The sequence below is a fragment of the Ursus americanus genome, chromosome 1 (assembly GCF_024610735.1).
Source record: "Ursus americanus isolate L20-20 chromosome 1, mUrsAme1.1.p, whole genome shotgun sequence".
NCBI classification, from domain to species: domain Eukaryota; kingdom Metazoa; phylum Chordata; class Mammalia; order Carnivora; family Ursidae; genus Ursus; species Ursus americanus.
In genome coordinates this window covers 78,423,396-78,445,709 of record NC_142127.1, presented here as the reverse complement: position 1 = coordinate 78,445,709, position 22,314 = coordinate 78,423,396, and the positions used below count along the sequence as shown (strand labels likewise).

The 22,314-nt window shown below is 41.0% G+C and overlaps 1 protein-coding gene and 1 pseudogene across 6 annotated transcripts in view; both read right to left on the bottom strand.

Moving 5' to 3' along the window:
- The window catches only part of PARD3B (par-3 family cell polarity regulator beta), a 980,330-nt gene that overhangs the window by 117,746 nt on the left and 840,270 nt on the right, over window positions 1–22,314 (bottom strand). The gene's annotated exons all lie outside the window — the stretch shown is intronic.
- LOC148110802 (small ribosomal subunit protein uS2B pseudogene) lies at window positions 14,482–21,914 on the bottom strand (annotated as a pseudogene).

Sequence of the window (22,314 nt, the reverse complement as noted above, 5' to 3'; positions counted from 1 at the left end):
GTACTGGTACCTTTATGATGGCCCTTACCTTCCTCTTCATGGCAATATGATCATTCACATGTGTTAGTTAGTTTAAATCTTTGGTTAATCCCCAACCACTCGTGGTTAAGCAATGATCCTTCTTGTGCCTTCTGTAGAACTTGGTACAGTGCCCTCACCTGGGCGTAGTCAACAAACAAATTTTTGTGGGCGTTGAAAAAAAGAAAGTGATTTGACAAAGCGAGCCAGGAGAAGTAGGAAGGACAAGGGAGAGACAATGGTGCCATTTCAGGGTGGGGGAGGGTAGAGGCCTGGGGGAGGGGAGTGTGTCCAGGAGGGGTGGAAGGGCTGCCACCCCTCAGCAGCACCTCAGCGGCTGCCTGGAGAAGGTGTGCCTTTTTGCATTTCTTCTTCCCAGGCTCATAAGCTGAATACAAGTCCATCCCTCATGGTTTTGTGCAAGCGACTCTGCCATTTCTAGGCACGGCACAGATGCTCACTATTTTAAGAAATGACAAGTTTTTGAAGTTCTGTCCATTGCATCATATTTTCACGGCCTCCTGTTCAGCCAGCAATTGCTGTAACATCTTGGTGCCATCCAGTCCCATAAGAATTGTCCAGCCGAGCGGCAATGCACGTGGCTTATTAATGCTCATGGAATATATCTGCTGAAACGGGGTTATTGGAAACCTTTTCCATGCTATTTCATACTAAATATAGCATGCACACTTCCAGGTGAAACTGTCCAAAAGCGGAGAATGTCCAAGCTCAGACACTTTAAAAAAGGTAGGGCTAGCACCATTTGCTGACCTTTAACTTTGAATTAAATTCAGTTCCTCATTCTCATTAAAATCTAATTGCCAAATAGCACTCTACTTTGATTAATAAAGTTTTCTAATAAGCATAACACTTGCTAGTACTCTGCCGAAGTAGCTGAAATCTTAAACAGGGCTAAAGGGAGAACTGCCAAGTGGAAATATTACATTCTATATCCGGTAAAATCAAAAGCATTCTTCTTGTTGTTAAGTCAAGTCCAGCTCCGGGGAAAAGAGAATGGGCTATGATGTTATGAATGGGATATGGTCACAGCCCAGGAAGTCAGTCCAGCAGAAAACTTAGCCCTCAACCTGACGCTCCAGGTTAATTTAGAATCCAACAACCCCCATTTTGAAGTTTGCCAATTTATATTTTCAGGAGAAACTGGCTGTATCTAGCAAACGGGTTTACGGACTCAGGAAGAAGGACGCAGAGGTAGATGTTCTCAGGGTAACTGGGAAGCCCTTAGCACTTACCCATTGCCTTTAGGCTGATGCCAGAACTTCAGCCCTCGTTCAACCGTCGGCTTTGATCTCCCTTAAAACATGGGTTGTATGGATGTCTATCTCTGTAAATGAGTTAATGCTTTGTGGACAGGTTTCAACGCCAGGAGGGAAAATGGCAGAACCTAAGGGCCTTGGAGACCCCGTAGGTGGTTGGGTGAGGTGGACTGGGGCTTATTAATTAAAACCCCTTCAAGTCTAGCCCTGAGTTGGGATATTAATGGTACTGAAGACCACTGATGGCCAAAAGGAATTATTGAGTGTCTACTGGATACAGAGTGCTGGCCTTTGCACCACAGTTCAAGAAGAAAATGATGAAACTTCCCTTAGAGAAACCAAAAAGCCTCTCCCTTTCTATCTGTTTTACTAACACTCACCTCCTTGCAAACACACTCATAGTTCAACAACAGTAATTCAGGCAGATAAGGTGGATATCGTTTCCCACACTGGAGCGCTCTATACTGAAATCTTAGGGACCATAAAAATTGAATTCCTTCCTTCTGACCTCCCCAGACACAGGAAGAAGAAAGAGAGGCTAACATCATGTGCTTTTCAAGTGTTTTTTACTGAGCAAGAGTCTGACAACAAGAAGACGTCTGTTTACCTCTGGAATGCTTTTCAGCTGTAGCCATTTTATTGCTTTTGTTAAAACCAATGCGTCCAATTTTTTCACTTGAGATGTTTAGACATATTCCACAACTGCACACTTCAGGGCAGCTGAACATTAAGGGGATTCATACGGTTGAGGTATGACTCAAATTTTGTGGGAGACGGCAGTAGCATGGCAAAGGGAGCAAACCTATAAAAAATTCAGGAGTAACGTCTCCATACACATCCTCCATTCTGTACCAAAGAGAATATTCGGAGTTGCTGGAAAAATACACAAGCCAGACTCCACGCCGGTGAGCTGATCTGCTCATAAAATAGTTTAGATAACTAATCACGTATTAACCTGAAGCATATTCCTTGCAGTTTAAAGGGGGACCTGCAGCGAAAGCGCAAAACGGAACATTGGCGGAGTTCAGAACTAAGCCCTCCTTCAGGACTTCACGTGGAGGCTTGACACCCTGCAATCTGACCAACAAAGGCCAGACATAGAGTTACTGAATTTGGTTTGAAGCACATCTTCACGTGGCACCAACTCGGAATCCACCCACAAATAAAAAGAAATGGGGAAACACAGTGGCCCCGGACGAGCAACAGATGTTTTCATGACGCCACCAGAACACACATGGCAAGAGGTTAATATTTTCGAGGGAAAAAATGTTAATGCTATAACCACAAAATAACATGAGACAAATGGCACGATTAGGAGATGAACTTCGCAGCTAATAAATTTGATAAATGATTCCTTAGTTTTACAGGGAGATAAAAATGGTTCACGTGGGACCTACAACCAAAACTTTACTTTCAAAGTCTTTTGCATACTGTAACTCTAATAAGAGGATAATACAAAATTCGTTCATGCTAAAGGAAAAAAAAGAAAAAGGATGACGGGCAGATGGTCCGGCACTGGAATCATGATGCGATGCATAGAAAACATTTTCAAAGAGGTCCAATAGACGTAGCATCAGAAATCTCCATTCCACATTCATCCTGCTGGGGTTTGGTGCTTGGAAAAGTCACAGGCGACTCAGAAATGCATGCATTAGGGGCAGTGATTGGAAACAAATGGAGTGAGAAGCCTACTTAACATGGTTTTTCACTAGTGATTCTTTAAAGGAAAAAAAAAAACTAAAAAGGAAACGTCACCATTCTACCTAATGCATTTGTTAGAAAAATGTTAAATTAAGTCATTTGCAGTCAAAATGAACAAATTGGAGGTCTGCCTAGGTGCCCCAGTGGCTCACCCTACATGCGTTCCAGCAACGCGTGGTCTGGCTAAGGAGATAGCTAATTGACTATTGTTCTTTCCATTGCTTGTCCATTAGGATAAATCCAGCTCGTGGACACCGAACCTTTCAAAGACAAAGAAGTGAATTAATTTTGTACTTCTACAGCGCTTAATAAATCTGACACTGTCTGGTGGTTTTCTTCATTTTCCACCACCTGACAGCTACTGTGATCACAAGTTTCAGAGAATCTATTTTCGGGTGTAAAATTAACAGCAATAAAATAAGCTAAATGGAATATGACCAAATCACAGAGCTCGTCCTATCATGGAATTTCAAAAAGAATCCTGGAAGCATGTTGGAGAGGATTTGTATTCTGTGCATAAATTCAAAAGGCTGCTTGGAATCAGAGGCATTCATTTAATATCAAAACAAATATGATGCCACTTCATTTGCAGAAGCAAACAGCATTCCTATCACCAAGGAGCAGCCCTGTATGGTCGAGGCTCCTCACGGTAAATGCTCAGGACCTTTTCTTTCTTAGGCTGACATTTGTATTGAATCAAGTAAGTTCTTCTTCATAATTTTTCTTTTCTAATGGATTTCCCCCCCATATCTGTTTGCAGGGGGAAAGAAAAGCAAAGGGCAGCAAAACCAGCCTTAAGTGCTTGGCAAATGATCTTCCTGAATCTGGACCTCATAAATTCTATAAAATGTTATACTTCAACAATAGGCTGCAAAAGCTTTTCTCTCTGCAATGATGAAGCCTAGCTTCAAAATTTATAGTTTCATCTCAGAAATGGACTATAAAAACAGACTGACCTAGCTGTCTATCAACTAAGCCTGACAATAGCAAATAAGGCGCGAGCTTTCAATGTCAAATATACATTTAATATTAAAATTCTCAGATTAAACATTGCAAAGGGGTTTCCTCTGCAACACAGGCTGATGGGGGTGGTGATAGATGGAAACTGGGTTGTCATAGCAATGTCCAGACCCTCCCTGATGTGACATTTCTTTCACCAGCTACTGTGAGGGTCTTATTTTTCTAATACTGCCTATTCAGAGGGATGCCATTCTACTAGGGGTAAGGGTTAGTCGATTAAAACAAGATCCAAACAGATGTGGCTTAGCTCTGTGCTTAAAAGACCCAGGTGTGTAATCATTCATTTTTGTCAAGAGGGATCTAAAAACCTACACCCAAATACATCTTGATAAATCCAAATAGATTTTTTTTGAGGGAAGAAACTGAGGTTGATTCCAATAACTGTTTCTCCTGGTTATGGAACAAGGCTGAGGCAGAATGAAAACTTCTAATGGTAATTTGGAACAGGCCTGAGCTTGCATAAAAATGCCTTACCTCACTAGGAAGCTAAGAAGTTCAATGTGAAATGATAAGGTACTATTGTTCACCCAATTAGCAAAGATTTACAGGGGGAGAAAGAGATACTAGTCAATGTTGTCAGGTATGGGGTGAAATGAACTCTCCTACTCGCTGGTGGAAGCATTGCTTCAAATTTCCTGGAAAACTGTTGGCACTACGTTGTAAGCCCTTGCTGCACTTCCCTTCTAGGAATCTCAAGGAAATAATCCAAGCTGTGTAGGAAGATGTATGTACAAAGGTGCTTATCGGAGAGTGATTTACAACACTGAAAACCCTGAAATGCCCTGTCTAGCTAAGGAAAAGGTTACATAAATTAACGTACAGTTATGCAGCGATGTTTTACGTAACCATTAAGAGAAATGGTTTTGAAAAGATTAACTGGCACAAGAAAAGAGCACAATACAATGATAAAAAGGCAAGAAACCAAAATTCATATATGCCTGTAAATATTACATCTGTATATAAATGTGGCCGCACTAGGCACAAACACAAATTATAGATTTCATATACAGTGATATACTCAGAGATAAGACCGGAAATAAGCCTCTAAAATGTTAAGGATGGTCAATTCTAGATTGTGGGATAATGGGTGATTTGATTGTTGTCTTCTGCTTTAACTTTTTGGTTACTAAATTTAATATAAAATACTTGTTATACAAAATTTAGAAAATAACAGTATATCTTTAACAAAAATATAAAAGGAAGGTATGTACCATTAGAACCAGAACTGATTAGCCTGGGGTTGAAATATGGTATGTTTTAAGGGGGTGGTTGGGGAAGGAGCTTTTCTTCTACCAGATTTAGTTTCCTCATCTTCTCTACTAGGAAGAAAGGTAGCGGTGATAATGCAGTGGGATTGTGAAAGTGCTTTTGTATTTCATAAAGAAAGCTACAAATACCAGTTACTTTAAATTTAACATAGTGAGGAAGAGAGAGGAAGCATTTCACTGGGGACTGTGAGAGGTGTGGATCAGGTTTACAGAAATATAAATTTGGTAGCGGAGGGGTCATTTAAATTTAACAAAGGGAAAAAGAGTTCCCTGCTCATAAGGTGTCAGACTGAATCGCAAATTTAAAACTATATACTCAAAATGGCATGTTGGGAAACATATAGGAAAGAAGCTATTTCAGTGACTGCGGGCCGCCTTCCTGCTGAATGTTATTCCAGCTCACACTAACAATGTAAGATACCATCAGCAATAATGAGTGAAACATGCCCTACTGTCGGGCGGCAGAGAACCAGTAGCATATAAACAATTTGGTATTGTAAAATCCTCTAATGGAGCTTAATAAGAGAGCTAACATTTAGACACAACAGGGCTGAGACAAGATGTGACAGTTACCATAACACAGAATCTCATTACTTTGTTGGTCGTCTGACTCATAAATAGAATTTTAAGTTTGTTTGTATTTTTCATAAGTGATTCATGAAAAATTAACCTGTGATTTGAAAGGCAGACTATCGTAGTGGGTAATATGCTAAATTTATGAAAGACGTCCTCTTTTTATTAATGAGAATGGAGAGTTTCTAGAGGTCTGGCAGTTGAAAATTACCATGGGAGTGGATTATAATGGGAAATTATGGGGGGGATTATGTAGTGGGAAAACTATCCTGGGAGACTTCCTAGTTCAGAACTCTCTTTTTTATAAGCTTCTAAAGGAGTTACTGGCATTTGTAAAAATGCCAAGCTTCTGGCTCAAATGGGTCACTTCAACTCTCATTTTTGGTCATTGTCTCTCTTTTTTTGAAGATTTTATTTATTTGACGGGGAGAGAGAGAGAGAGAGAGAGCGTGAGCATGCGCACAAGCAGGGGAAGCAGCAGGCAGAAGGAGAGGGAGAAGGAGGCTCCCTGAGCAGGGAGCCCGATGTGGGGCTCGATCCCAGGACCCTGGGATCATGACCTGAGCTGAAGGCAGATGCTTAACCGACTGAGCCACCCAGGTGCCCCATTCTCTTTCTTTTTAAAGCTTTTTGATCATCAGTTGCCATTCTCTCAAATCCAAGGAACTGTCCATTTCTCCATTTATTTCTGTCCCTTTCTTTCCCCTCTATTCAACTTCTCATACTCTCACTTGTCTCCTTTCCCCCTTCTGGGGATCACAGAATCCTAGGACTGGAAGGGATGCCTAGAACTCATTCTTCCCTCAATTTATTTGGCTATACTATATGTTTGAGGACTATCCAAGGTTTCAAATGGAGTTCCACAGAACCTGAGAACTGTGGGACCATTTTTCAGCATCTTTTTTTGCCCCACTTGGCCTCTGCTTCTGGGAATTTTAAGCAGCAAGGAAGTTTTAAGAATAGAGAATTATTATTCCTTGGGAAGGTAATAGATGAGGTCTTGAGAGAGACAAACACATAAAAATCAGCATAATTTATTTAGCCTCCCTTTTATGACAGATTATATCATATATTATATGTCATTGCACACTATATGTGACACAAAATATTTATTATAAAACTCAATATGATGGCACCTATGTATTTCAAAATCATGGTTTTGGACGAAATTTATCTGATATTATTTTACTGAGTCTTTATAAAGTGAACATCTTGGCTTGATTAAGAAAACAAGGACATCTTTGAAAGGCACTAAAGAGAGAGAGAGAGAGAGAGAGAGAGAGAGAGTGTGTGTGTGTGTGTGTAAATCCAGAGAAGGTTTGGTTTTTCTTTTTACCTTCCCATGACTTCATGAGTTGAGTGGACAACTCAAATTATACAGTTTACATATCCTATGTTACCTTCAGAGAATAACAATATGCATTAATCTATTTACACCTTTCAAAAACCAGCACCAGAGAAAGAAATCTAATTCCAAGACTCTAAAAGCATTGCTGGCTTAGAGGGAAGGCCAGCTAAACAAAAGAGCCCTCAGACACACCGAACGCTGACAGAGACCAACCTTGCTCTTTTTTTGTTCCAAGGAAGCTGAGTGACGATTCCCTCTTCTCTACAATTGTGTATCACTGGGTTAGTGATGCTTTTGTAAAGAGCGTTTGACAATACTGGAGAGTCTCCTGCCCGCTAAACAAAAACTAACAACTCCATTTGAAAGCTGTCCCTAGACGTGTTTTACGTGGAGAGATGATCTGTGACAGTCCCAATCAAAATGAAGTTTCATTTCACTTGGAACATAAATGGACGATATAGTATGTTACCTTAAATGTTACTGTTTTGCCCCATTAACGGTTAAGGTATTTTCTAGTGAGTTTCTCAGAGGTTAGTATTTCGAAACTTCGAAAATAAAAGTAGGTTTCCACTGATCATGCCCTTTTTGTGTAAGCTAATGCCTGCAACTTTAGAAGAACGATGTATGTAGAAACAGAGATTGAATATATCAATTTGAAAACCTAGCTCTGGTTCTATAAAACGAAGTGTAAATGTAAAATGATAAACCACGTTTCCATAGCTATGGATCCACAGGCGTCTGCGGGCAACCTTACCACGGCCAACAACAAACACCAACACCGGTCCACCTACAAAGACAAAACTGTAAACAACACTTCCAGTCTCTGAATTAAAGGGTATGAGCAAGGGTACAACTTGCAATTTGTCAAATGTCGGACTACAGGGATCATGCTCCCTTCTGATATCTGATACACATCATTCCTGGGCTTGAAAAATCACAACAGACTTTGTTTTAAAGAATAGTTTCAGGCCCACCTGTCTATTATAGGCCAGGGTGCTAAGAAATCTAGGTAAGAGTTTCCCATGATTTGAAGGTAAATTCCCTACAATTTTTCATACTATTTAATATGGACCCAAACAATACTTTCTCTACCTTGGCCCACAGAGGACCCTATAAACTCTCAGAAGACAGGGCTCACAGCTGCTGGAAACTTTGTTCATTTTATAGGTACGTCTTCAATACATTCTAGGCCAGAGAACTTAAGTGGGAAAGGGGTGGGGTGGGGAGACTGCCCTGGAAATTCTTTGAATGACTTGCCTGTATTCCTATATTCCATAGCCCTCGCCCTTCCTTGAAAGGTATTGAATGAGAGATTCTCTTTTATCTTTTTTAAGGAAACATTTCTGTAAAAACAAGTAAAGTTTATAAAAGTATAGTTACAAATTTTGATATTCAATTACTGTAAGGGAAAAATCACAAAGTGTATATGTGTGTGTGTGTGTGTGTGTGTGTGTGCTTGTGTGTGTGTGTGTGTAAAATTCCATCGCCAAAAGCTTTTTATAATCTCATAACCCAAGCTCTCATTATCTAAGGACAGGACCACGTGGATAATAGACAAAAGAGATTTCCAGTGTGAGAACTTAGGGAGCTTCCCATGAATGTTTTAATTCTTGAAATCTGGGGTTAGGGTGACGCATTCCTGTAGCGGTGAGCAGAGGGCGAATAAGGATGGATCCTTGGTGCTGTGGTTAACAAAGAAGGGAGAAAAGAGGTCTGAGATGGTCAGAGGAGTGAACCTCAAGGGGAGCTAGGGGCCTCGTAAAACAAATGATAATGACATTAAAGATTTATTTTTTTATTTGATTGTTAAAGCTACCGTGAAGAGGAGTAAGCAAGGATAGGCCACTGCTGGGAGGAGATGCTCTGACATGATAACAGCACCAGAGAAAAGGCAGAGCAACCTGAACTCCTATTTTGCTTCCATTAAAGAATCAGAACCATATAATTTTGGAGCTGGAAAGAAGTGCCGAGATCACTTAGTCCCACGCTCCCGTCTTTACAGAGGGGGAAAGATGCAGAGACATTAAGTGACTCCTCTGACATCTCCATCAAAGGAAGGCAGAAGAGAGGCAGAAAAGAAAAGGATGGTAGGAGGGAGGGGAAAATACACGATCCAAGATGCTTTAAAGGCATCCCCGTTGCCGGTACTCACAAATTATGTCCACAGTCTTGAAAGAGCTGGGAGGTGCGCCCCTAGAGGCATAGATGGTATCTCTGAGAAATTACAGACCATGGAAGAAGTGTCCGGATACTTGAGGTGAGCGAATCACAGCCAGTTTTTTTTTTTTTAATGGCCAAAGCAAACTCTAGAAAACTAGAGGTCAATAAGTTTGGTGTTCATTTCCAGCAAAATTCTCTGGAATGTAACGGTAGAGGTGACTACAGATCAACAAGAATCAGTGATAAATATTAGGTGTGGGAAAGAGAGCTACGAAAATGGAATTGCCAATAAGAGCCTTCTCTCCTGGTGGAGCAGCCATAGTGGACTGACTGTAGCTTCTCAATAGTAACTACTCCCTATGCCCTTAGGAAGCATTTGAGGCAGAGACCAGATGGAGGAAACAGTGACTTGTGTGTCCTGGGAAGTCTGTCACCTAGGGGAACCTGGTAAGGAAGCATTTCCTGACAGAACAGAAATAGGATATGCCACCCCAATCTTGAGAGACAAGGACCAGGAGAAACCTGTGGGATCACTGAAACTCAAGCATCAGAGCAGAAAAAGAGCAGGGACAACCAGAAGGAGGCTGTGCTGACCACGAGGCCAGACAAGTCATATTAGCCTGGGAGGCTGGCTAGCCCAAGAGTGTGACAAGAAAGCTCTGTGAAACTGGGGATGTACTGTATGGTGACTAATATAACAAAATAAAAATTATTTTAAAAAAAAGCTCTGTGATCTTAAAGTCATGTGGCTAAGAGTGGAGCCACTTCGATTCATTCATTTATTCAACACATATTTATTGACTACCAGATGCCTCAGGAACTGTGCTGGGATTAGAAATTAAATATAGTTCCTGCTTCAAGATCTCATTGGGGGAAATAAATAATGTCTGGGCCAAATCCTGAATAACACATAGGGCTTCACCTGGAAAACAAAAACAAAAAATAAAATAAAACCAAACAGGTACAGAGAGAAATGGCACTATGGTCAATTAGAGCAATGGTCTTGGGTCATCCAACTAAAGTTGGGGGCCTTAGAAAGTTGGGAGGATAGGGACAAGAAGAGCGTCAAATAGAGAGTTGTATTTTGAGAGGCATTTGTAGAAGGCGATGCATGGAGGAAGCAGAGGACAATGTTCTCTGGTTCAGCCACGATGGCACCCCAGATTGAGCCTTGTCCAGCTTAGAGCAGCATGTCAAAGGGAAAGCACAATGGATCAAGAGAAGTGTGCAAGGAATGTTGGACCCCACAGCATTTCCTCACTGGGGAAATGCAGAGCACAGACATGACAACCAAAGCTATCCTTGGCTACCAAAGAGCCATTCTCATGGATCTTCCTGGGAAAGAGTCTGGGTGTGGGGCTAAGGGAGAGGGAAGCCTCAAGAAGGAAGCCTAGATTTCTAGCTTGAGCAAGTGGGTAAATAATGGTGCTCTATATTGATGTGTCACAGTCACAAAATAGCAATAGTAGGCAAGAAAAGCTTGTAATTAAAAATGGGTATTAATTAAGTGAAGACCAAGTCTGTCATTATGAAGCCCTAGGACATGACATCTCGAGAGGATAATCAGTTTCACAAGAGTAAGAGTGAAGCCCAAGGAAAGAGAAGGTTCTGCTCTAAAGCACTTTCTTCACTATTCCTGGCTAGAGTGAATACCACTGGTGAGGGAGGAAGGACTGCAGTTAAATGAGAATCGCGTGGGTGTCGTACTGTTGTAATTAGTTACCTCCTGCCTGAGTTAGCTGTTACAAACGTAACAGTGTGGGGACCACAGGTACTCCTGTCTGCAGGCCAGGCTCCATTCTCCTGTCTCAGGTAGAGCCTTGTAGGCTGAGCTAGATCATTGGTTCTGTCTTCCTTCCAGGCAAAACAAGGACAGATCTGGGATGTGATTAGACTTGCACCTTGTCTAGCTCCGCCCATTTTGAGGTTACCTCACTGCGTAGCAGCTGACATTTAAGTTGGGATGCATCTTTCTACAGATGGAAAAGGCAGAGCGGACAGATTTGTCTGTTACCCAGGAGTGGAAATTTATTGTTTACATGTCTTTTTCTTACTCTAGCCTATAAACTTTGTGAAAGAAGGGCAAGTGGTCCTTACCTAGCAGCAGTTTGGGGTTTAACACAAGAAAGAGTTTTCTGCCATGGGAGCTAGCCTTAAATGAGAGGGTCTGCCCATTACCCTGGACTCCATATCTGGAAAACTTCAAACTGAAGCATCAGCCACCACTGGAAATATGTTGAAGGGATTCTGGCATGTCCAATATGGCAGCCAATAGTCACACGTGGCTATTGAACACTTGAAATGCTGCTAGTCTAAATTGAGATGTGCCGTGAAGTGTAAAATACACACCAGATGTTGAAGACTTAGTATGAAAAAAGGAGTGTAAAATTGCTCTAGAATCACTGTTTTGAACACATGCGGAAATTATATTTTGCATATATTTGGTTAAAATATATTATAAAATTAATTTTGCTTTTTTAAATGAGGCTACTAAACATTTCAAACTAAATATATGTGGCTGACATTATATTTCTATTGGACAGAGCTGTTCTAAACTAATGTCAAGCAGCCCCACTGTCCTGACATCAGGTCGGGCTTAAGGATTCTGCTCTCGATTTGACTGTTTCCCACATAGAGAAGAAAGTCTCATTAATTGAGAACATCTTCCCATTTATTGTAATTCAGTGGCGTTTCCCATAATTAATAAATACACCGAAATGCAACCCAACCCCCAGAAAAAGATTCTTGTTTTCTCTCTCTTCACTGTTATACATGGTTCTAGTGGTGTCAACTTTTGTTGTTGTTGTTCAAAAAAAGGGAATACATAATTTAATCTAAAATACTGGCTTTCAAACAAAAACGTCCAAAAGGACATATTCTAGAAACTTTTGTGTTTGTTTAGGGTGCAGGTCAGTGAGGATAATATCCTTTATCAGAGGAGTTCAGATATTATTACCAGTTAAAATATTACCAGTCCACGAATAATACATAGTTGTAATGTAACTGTCTTTAAATCAAGTGCTGGAATAAACAGAGCCACTGAGACTCTTCATTGAATGGGGTGTTGTGGGAACAATGGACGACTTACTTGTACTGATAAAACTTTTCTTGGAAGGTTTGTAACAGCACTTGAGGAAAGAAAGTCAAATTTATGCCTATTCAACTGTGGAGACAGAGTGCGTTGCTAGGGTACAAGAGGCTTCTGGGAGCGCAGCAAGAGGTCAAAACAGGGCACTGATGCCGAGGGCGGCATTTACAAAACCAGTACACAAACACAAAGCCATACTCTCCCTTCCAGGAAATGGAACCTGAGCAAGGAATATTCTGGCCTGTAAAGGAGTGAGTTTTCTCCGCCAACTCACCAATATGAGGAACTGACAGCTGAAACTTCAGAAGGTTTTCAAGAGATTTGCCACCTATTTATTTTACATGATTTCAAAAATCAATACCAATTAAGCACTGCCTTAGGCTAGTCTGCACCCCAGCTAATCACAGTGTGGTCCCCGGACCAGCAGGGTGAGTGTTACCTGGAACTTGTTAGAAATGCGGAACCTCTGGCCCACCTTGGCCCTCTGGAATCAAAATCTGCATTTTAACAAGAACCCCTGGTGATTTGAATGCAGGGTTTGAAAAGCCAAGCTTTTTCTTTGTAGAAATAGGCGTCTCTGTCACAGCTGCTTCCTTTCTGTATGGAGAACCCCATGGAAGGTGACCTCCCCCTTCTTACTCCACTCCTGAAAAGAGCACCAGCGAGTTAGGGATCCTGGTTGGAGGTAGCTTCCAACCTGTCGCTGGTCAATTAATGCAGCTTTTAGCCACAATTATTGGACATCACGGCTCCTCAGATGCTTCTGGCATCTTCGAACACAGGTTTTACCCTGTCCTTTCAACGGCACAGGTTTCCTCCCAGAAGTACCTGTTTTCTTTCCTTTTGCATCAATTCGATTTTCACCGGAATGGAAAAGCTTTGAATTATCAGTTTTTCTAAAGTGAACCGCTACTGCGTTTTTTTTTAAAGGGGAAGGGATTTGCCACTCAACTGCCCATAATTGCTGCAAGAACCATCGCTGGCCTGGGGACTATTATTCAGCAGTGCTATTACCGTCCACAAGCAAAGCTTATAGAGTTGGACTTTGTACACATGGGGAAAAAAAAGAGTCCAGAATGAAATGGAACTCTGGAGAACGAAAATAATTTTTAAAAATGAATACAGCGGACAACACAGAACAGTGGTTAAGTGTCTAAGCTCTGGGTTCAGGCTCACTAGGTATAAATCCTGGCCCATCCCTGATGACATCAGGCCAGTCTCTCAACTTCTCTGCAACTTGGGTTCCTCATTTGTACCTTGGGAACAGTAATAGTACCACCTGGTCACGTGGTCAGGACATGAACCGATCCATGCAATCAGTACAGCATCTAGCCATAGCAAAATCTCAGTAATGTCTAGTGTCGGCTATTATAATAATCCTTAATTTTATTACTTATCAACATACACCATTTGGTTTCTGAGTTATATGACATGAGGCCAAACTTCAGTGGTGTCTAACTCAATAGTAGCTGTAAATGTAATAAAACAACTTTCGAACATGCTAAAATGTCAAATGGCTCTCATCGTCTTCAGACCAGGAGGAAAGCGATTCTGACTTATTAGAGATCTAACAAAATCATACCATTACAAGGGTGCACGTACGCAGCCTCACCGTGACAAGGCGCACCGGTGAACCTCGAGCAGCCCAGTGTCGACTAATTAACTTCTCAAGGCTTCCAAGGGGTCTCCTGGGTGTGTTACAGGTTCCACCAAGCCAAGAAGGCTGGAGGAGAGGAAATAGGATTAACTTCTTGATTGGAAGGGTGATTAAACACTGGAACAGGATACCCAGGGAGGCTGCAGGATTTCCTTCTCTAGGGAACTTTTAAACAGGAGACACAACTCTCTGGCCTGCACGATGTGGGTCTTCTGCCTGGGAGCAGGGAATTGAAATGAATGAAATCAAAAAGAAAAATTACATTTTGATGTTAGTGTTTTTAAAAAATAGGAAGAAGTAATTTCCTTTCCAATTTATAGGAAAACATACTCCTGATTGTCCCCACCCCCTGCCGCACGCCCCCACTGCCGAGATTCCTAAACTTCCCTCCTTGACCGCTCTGACTGTACTTAGCATGGCTGTGATTTACCGTTGACATGCCTCTGTCTCCTCTACTAGACTCCATGGTCCTTGAGGCTGGGACACCGTCATTGCATAGGATACTGGTGCAGAAGACGAGGAGGGTGGCTATTTAATTGCACAGATGGAAAGGCATTTAATAAAGCCTTTGACATTCTCCCACACGCAACTTCGAGGTAGTTCATTCATTCATTCATTCATTCATTCGTTCATTTATTGAGTTGAGCTATGACAAATGAATTCAAAAAATATTTTTACCATGCCTCCTATGCACAAAGTAAACCTTTTCCTAAAGAATCCACGGTACAGCCACAGGTACAAAATGCACTTTTTTTTTTTTTTTTTTTACCTCCAAGAGGTCTAGCAGTTTCAGACTTAAAGAAGTATCCACTATAGGTTGAAAACAATATACTGCGATCCTTTGCCTCTCTTACAGAATTAGAGTAGCTTCTTAAAAACCCCATGGGTTCTGCCTACTCTAAACCAGAACTATGTAACACGTAGAAAAGAAATAAAATATGCCTGGCTACCTGGGTTGAAGGTTTTAGATGAAGATCCCCCAGTATAACATTCTAGTCCGTTTTCCTCCTTGGCAGCTTTTATTGCAAAGGAACAGCCCTGAGGCTACTGCGTGGCTGCACGGCCTGTGAGAGGGGTAGCTTCTCCTGCTTCAGGAGGCCTGCTTTGTTAAAACGCTCTCTTGGTAAACAGAAAGGCCACAATCTATCAGGATTTCAGTTCAGCATGCAAGTGACTGGCCTATAAACATAATTTTTTAACAGCTTTTCTTCAGCAACTCTGACTGTTTAATTAATCTTCAGCCATTAACCATTCATTTAAAATGCCACTTACGAAATCTTAATTTTGCACATTATCAGCTGGTTCACAAATAGCTAAACCATGAGCAGAAGCGTAATGATCTCTCTCTCCCTGTTCTTAGAGCTCACCAAGCTTATAGCCAATTTTGGCTTCTTAATTAACCATATGCATATAAGCACTTAAATTAAATGACAGTTTTTTTTTTTTTAAAGAATTAATGTGCAGTGAAATGTTAACACTGACATCATTCTGCTGCCTTTTGAAGGGCCCGAAGGCAGTGCCCGGCCAGGGCACGACTACTCTGGATGCCCAAAGGTGATACAGGTGTGAGAACCTTCCCACTTCAGTTGAGTTCTCCTTATTGACTGCACCCTTGCCATGATATTTTGCATCCACTGTTCAAATTCTCCAACTTTTATGTTTTAAGAAAAATAAGAAATGTCATCCCCAAGACACGCTGTAGCACGGGGCATTCAGAAACAACAAATCCAGCAGCACATCCTTTATCAGTGGTTGACCCCAATTAGGTGAGTCGGTTCAAACCAAATAAGAGGGCAGGGAAGGATATTCAGGGCAAAAAAATAATTGTCAGCTGATGCTGAAATGACTTTTTCTCTAACTAGGCCTCTGATTATTAGAGCCCACAGAGAAATTACTTGCAATTTTACCGGTGTCAGCCAGGGTCAGGGTCCAAGTTAAAAACTGGGCACAGAATTGTTCAGGATGGTTCCTCATAGTACATGGAAAGCTTTGACCTGTGAGCCCGTGCCTGGGTCTTACCTGAGATTTGATGGCTAACCCCCATCGAAACCACCTCCAAACTTTAGGGACTAGACTATGAGTCTGTAACTGATTTGATTGGTGGCAGTAACAGACATTACATTTTGGAGAATTATGGTAATCTTGGGCATTTTTCTTTTTCTAGTATCCAAATACAGAGAGTCCAAGGACAGGCATAAATAAAGAATCACAAATGAAAATTATGTTGCATCATCTACTAAAACTCCATGCTCCCGGAATGAGGAAAATTGTTAGAGTGTTCATTAAAAATGTTTTACAACACTGTGGGAGTGAGAATGGGAAAAAGAGCAGACCGCTTTCTGAATCACAATGTGAATTGAGGTACACCACCTCTGAATTCATTAGACACGTAGTGTAGGTGACACATCGGTGGTTACGAGCCTCGTTTTACTTATATTATACCTGTGCAAATTACTGAAGCCGGTTTTGACTGAGAATTCATGTGCAGGTGTCAAAAAAAAAAAAACAAACAAACAACCAAAACCAAACATTGACTGTAATTAGAAACAGAAATGTACTGATTGATGAAAGAACTTAGAACCAAACATGCGCATAAACAATTTGAGTCTCAGCAAACTTGGCATTTTGTAATCCTGTTAGCAATTCAGTTTTTAATCCAAGTAAGTACTTAAAATACAAGCATATCTTGACTCTGCAATTTCTGAGGCTGGATTCCAAGAGAATGACAATTTATCCTCCTAGAAGACCTTTCAGGCTGAAAGGAATCATGAGAGCTTTCCAAAGACTAATGTATAAAATCCGCCAAGCTACATCCATTCTGTGATTCTTTCACAGATCGTCAATTCACTGAGCAACCTTGTATGGGTACCTACTATGTGCTAAGCTCTGGGAATGCAGTTCTGTAAGGTCAGTCTTGCTCACAAAAAGGTATAGTCCCGTTAGGCAGATGTAGTAGTCACCCACAGAGTTTAGTTTTGATTTTAACTTATGTTCCCTTCAAAACCTCCCTGAGCACTTTTCTTTGAGTTAAGGAACTAAGGGTGACTGTCAAATTATGGGAAGAAAGATGACACCTCAACCTAGCGACCTAACCTGGTATGGAAGCCAGGCCAGCAGCATCAGTGCCACAGGCAGCTTGTTAGAAATGTCAATTTTAGGGCTCCATCTCAGACCTACTAACTCAGAAACTTTGTGGTTCAACAAGCCTTCCAGGTGATTCTGCAAGCTCAAGTTTGAGAACCATTACCTTTTTTTTTTTTTTTTTAAAGATTTTATTTATTTGACAGAGACAGCCAGCGAGAGAGGGAACACAAGCAGGGGGAGTGGGAGAGGAAGAAGCAGGCTCCTAGTGGAGGAGCCTGATGTGGGGGTCGATCCCAGAATGCCGGGATCACGCCCTGAGCCGAAGGCAGACGCTTAACGACTGTGCCACCCAGGCGCCCCTGAGAACCATTACCTTGGATGCTTAAAAGTTGATCTTTAACTGCAGAAGCATACATGTATCAGCTTAATAAGGCATCTCATAGCTCTTGAGTGAGTGATGGGTGGGAAATGGGTTAGGTCTCTGGGAGTGAGGATGCATGTCCCTGAATAGGCTGAGAGTGATGGGTGTCCCCAGATGTGGTGAAGAAAATGGGAACCTTTCTATACTGTGAGCTGCGCTAGGGCGTGCCTCTTGGTCCAAGGAAGGAACGGTACCATGCAGACTGATGAACTCATCCAATCACTAAACCTCTTTGTTCTCTACCTGGTGTCAGTAAGAGAAACTTCTTTCACTTCTTCACATATGCCAAGCTCCTTTCCACATCAGGATTTTCTCCTCCTGCTGCTCTTTTGTCTGAAATGCCTTTCATTCCCCTTTCACCACCAAACTACTCTTTTTTTTTAATTTTAATGTTTTTTTATTATATTATGTTAGTCACCACCAAACTACTCTTAACTACTCACTCTTCTTGTCTCAACTTAAACGTCACTTTCTCAGTTAATCCTTCCTTGATCCTTCATAATGTCAAATATGTTTATAGCACACTGTGCCTCTTCTTAGTAGTACTTATAATTAAGGAGTGGTTATAATTAAGTATTTAATATTTGTCTCTTCCAGGAGATCTTAAGTTCCATGACAGTAAGGACTTTGTCCAATTCTTAATAAATATTTGTTGAACGAATGGGGATTTTTCCTTTTTTTTTTTAGAAACTGTTTATTTTCTGTCAATCTTATTTCCCTTTTGTTTGCCTTTGTGAACCAGCAGCTTAAGACCACTCAGTGGTTGCTCCTACCCATTCGGTGGCCTGAGCAGTGAGAGCTGCGGACCAGTCTTCAGTGGCCGGCTGAGCTCCAGCCCTTAGTAGGGAACTGCTGACAAGGCACGGAGGGCCCCTGCTCGCCTCAGACCAGTCTGCGACCTCAGGTTGAATAGCAGTGAATCTAGGAGCTGGACAGTCCATTCACCCTAAAATTCCTCCTTGGTCACAACCTTCTCAGCAGCGGCCTGCTCTTCCTTTTCACTCTCTTCAGGACCTCTGTAGAAGTAGACATCAGGCATGACCTCCTACGAGCATTCACGGGAAATGGTGCTATGCACGCGCAGAACTTCCCGGGCCAGCGTCTGCCACAGCAGACCCACTGAGTGAGGTCCCTTGTTGTTGCGAGGGATGGCAATGGCCACGCAGCACAAGGGAGAGTCTGTGTTACACAGAGCAATGGTAAGCAGGTTAATAAAAGATGCCTCCGTGAGAGGCTGCTGATCAGCTCTGGGATGCAGAGCCACCAAGAAGTCTTGGCTCCCACAAGGCTGCCTGGATCCGGTTAGTGAAGCTTCCAGCAATAGAAGTGGTTCCTGGAGCAGCAGCAAACTTCAGCACAGCTCACTGGCCAGTATTCCTGGGTGATACGACACTGACATCAGCTGACTTTCAATGGCCACAATGGCATGAGCTGCCAGCAGAAGCTTCTCTCAGGTTCTCTTCAGATTTGTGATGTAGATACCATCACTTTTCCTTTTGTAGATGTTCTGTTCCATTTGGAAGTCATGATTGATGCCACGTAAGTGGGTTCCTGCTACAAGGAATTTGAGGACATCCTCCTCCTTCATTTGCAAGGGATCAAGGACTCTGGACATGCTGAAAGTTTCCCTTTAAGTTACGATGGGAACGCAAAACAACACTGCACGGACCCCTCCCCAGGTAGTGCAGAAAGGCTGAATGGGGATTTATTAAACAGTACATTTTATGGAACTCACATGAGTGTTAAAGAACCATGTTTCCTAAGGCCTGGCCTGGGAGCTAAACTGGTTCAGGACACATCAGCAGTGGTTCCTGGATTCCCCTTTTCTTATATTTTTAGATATTTCTATTCTCTACTTCCTCATCTGACTGATCTAGTGAAAGAGAGGGCATCTTAACCAATAGCAGTAGAAAAATTTTTAAAAAATGACTAAGATTTGTTTGGGCACTCAATATGAGGCCACTGTGCTACAGGCTTGACACACAGCCAGTCTTCAAGTGTCCAATCGTGGAATCATTTTCAAGGTGAAGAGAGGCTCAGAGATGTTACATACTATGACCAAGGACCACAGAGTGGTACAAGTAACGTATACACCTAGGGTTTATACCTAACTTCAAACTCTATGCTTTGAAAATAGGAGGAGAAAGATAACAATCTTAAGAGAAGTAATAAACAGACAGTTAAATACTACTTAAGAGCAACAAAATATATGTAAAATGTCTTAATACTGAGCATATATTAGGTGTTCAATAAATACTATTATGAACTACCATAACCATCAACATCACTGTCATCATCCTTAGTATTGAAAATTCTCATAAATATTATACTTCTAGAGCCTAAAACTCACATCTGAACAGACTCTAGACATACTTTATTTGATATAGCTAAGTTTGGAGAAATTCTCTCACAGAAAAAAAAAAAAATGACCCAAAAGGAAATTTATGAACTGAGCCTCTTCAAAACTGCATGTAGACTCCAATGATCTGAAAATTACTACTGAGGTCTACTGCTTTACATTTCTTATTTCCCAGTGAATTATTTTTGAGACTTGGAAATCACATATGCTTGTGAAAGTTGTTTTCCAGACTCGAAACTGGAATTAAGCACATACAAGCCTTTTGGTATTATAATGTCCCAAATTTCTAAGACACTTAGGTCTAGTTCTTTTACTTGGCATTTCTTAGTTTTCCCTCACATAAGTACCCAGATAAACCAACTTTTAAGGTGCTGGCCAGCTTTCACCGACTCTGGCGTCACTGCTGGAAGAACGAGGCAGGAACAAAGCTGCAGCAGGGAGAAGCTGTGGTAGGAGTGGAGAGCCATCCAATTAGTTATTCTTTATGGGAGAACACTGAGGCATGAATTGCAAGAGAAAACAAACCTGTCCTCCCTCTTGCTAAATGTGGTCACCAAAATGGTGAGGATGGCCTACAGGGTTTCTGAGTGAGAGCATGGTAAGGAGAGAGAACCTTTGGAAATGCTACTGAGGTAAAGGTTCATGAGACCAATGCTCAAGAGCATAGAGTAATTGCTGTTCTGTGGGGAATCAACAAGAAGGACCATATGACAAAAACTGAATGCTAATGACCAATCTCTTCTACACCTTCTCCAAATTCAGTATATATTTAAATTCAAATCTAAAATCATACATGAGTGCCTACTATGGACCCAGCCCTATACATGTGGCTTTCATATATATTAATTCTTTTACCCTATTAATAACAAAGTCTATTGACTATACATTTACATTATCATAACATTAACACTTAGCATTAAAAATGGATAAGGGAGTTCCATTTTGGTAATGGTGGAAGACTTGGCCACATTCTCACTTCCATGAGAAGAACAGGAATAGCTGGACAAACATGAGGAAAAAAATAAAAAAACCAAAAAAAACACCCCTGTTTGAAGGCATTGGAAAACTAAAGGAGCCAGAACTGAAGGGACGAAGAATGATTCTGAAAAGTAGATAAGCACATTGAATTGAGCCTAATACTCTGTGGCACTCTTCTCTGCAAGTCTTTTGCTAATTCATGAGTGGCACAGAACCATATGCTACCAAAAAAGAAAAAGAAAAAAAAAAAAAAGCAGAGCTTAAAGGCTAAGAGGCTTGGAGACTGAGAAGAGATTTTGACATTCTCATAGGATTGGTAAGATAGAAATTAGAGTCCATGGTCTGCTAAGAAAGAAGGGTCTGAGTAAACAACTCAGATTTACAGTTAGGAATACAGAAAGGCTACATTCCAGGAGTAAGGATAAATTCCAAATAGACTATCCCTTACAACAACTAAAACCCAGCTTCCAGTCATTTAACTCTAAGACTAGAATAAATCAATATGACCCTAATCTGCCTGTCAGAAAGCAAAGTAAATCCTCTCTGGAAAAAGATAACATCAGCCTGAGAGTATTTCTACAATTTTCAAGCTCTATGTCTAGCATTCAATCAATGCATACCAGGAGACAGGACCAAAGGACTGAAAACAAAGTGGAAAATCAAACAATTTTAATTGATTCAGAGCTAATCAAGATATTTACATTATTAGACATGGTTCTCAAAATAACTGCAATTAATATGTTCAAGAAAAAGATGAGAAGATGGAGAATTTCATCACAGAAGTACAATCTCAGGTAAATCAAATGGACACACTAAAACTGAAAATCACCATAACTAAAATTAGGAGCTCAATAAATGGGTTTGATAGAAGACTGGACACAGCTGAAGGCAAGATTAGTACACTGGAAGACAAAGCATTCAAAAATAACCAAACTGAATCACCGGTTAAATTAAAAAAACTAAAAAAAAAAAAAAAAGAAAAAAAAAAAGAAAAAAGAAAAAAGCAGCACAGAACAGAGAGCAAGAAACATGTACCTGTACAAAAAGATCTAATATTTTTGCATCGGGTACCAAAAGTAAAGTTAGAAAATGGGATAAAAACAATATTTGAAAAGATAATGGCTGAGAATGTTCCAAAATTGATGAAAAACAGATTTAAGAAACTACAAACCCTTACCCAGTTTTAAACACAGCAACACATGCACACATGCACACACACAGGCACATTGTACTGAAACTGCTGGAAACCAAAGACAGAGAAATTTTAAAGCAATCGAAGACAAAAAGATACATAATCTTCAAAGGAGTAACTAAACAGACTTTGGTGAAAACACTGAAAGCCAGAAAACAATGGATGAATTT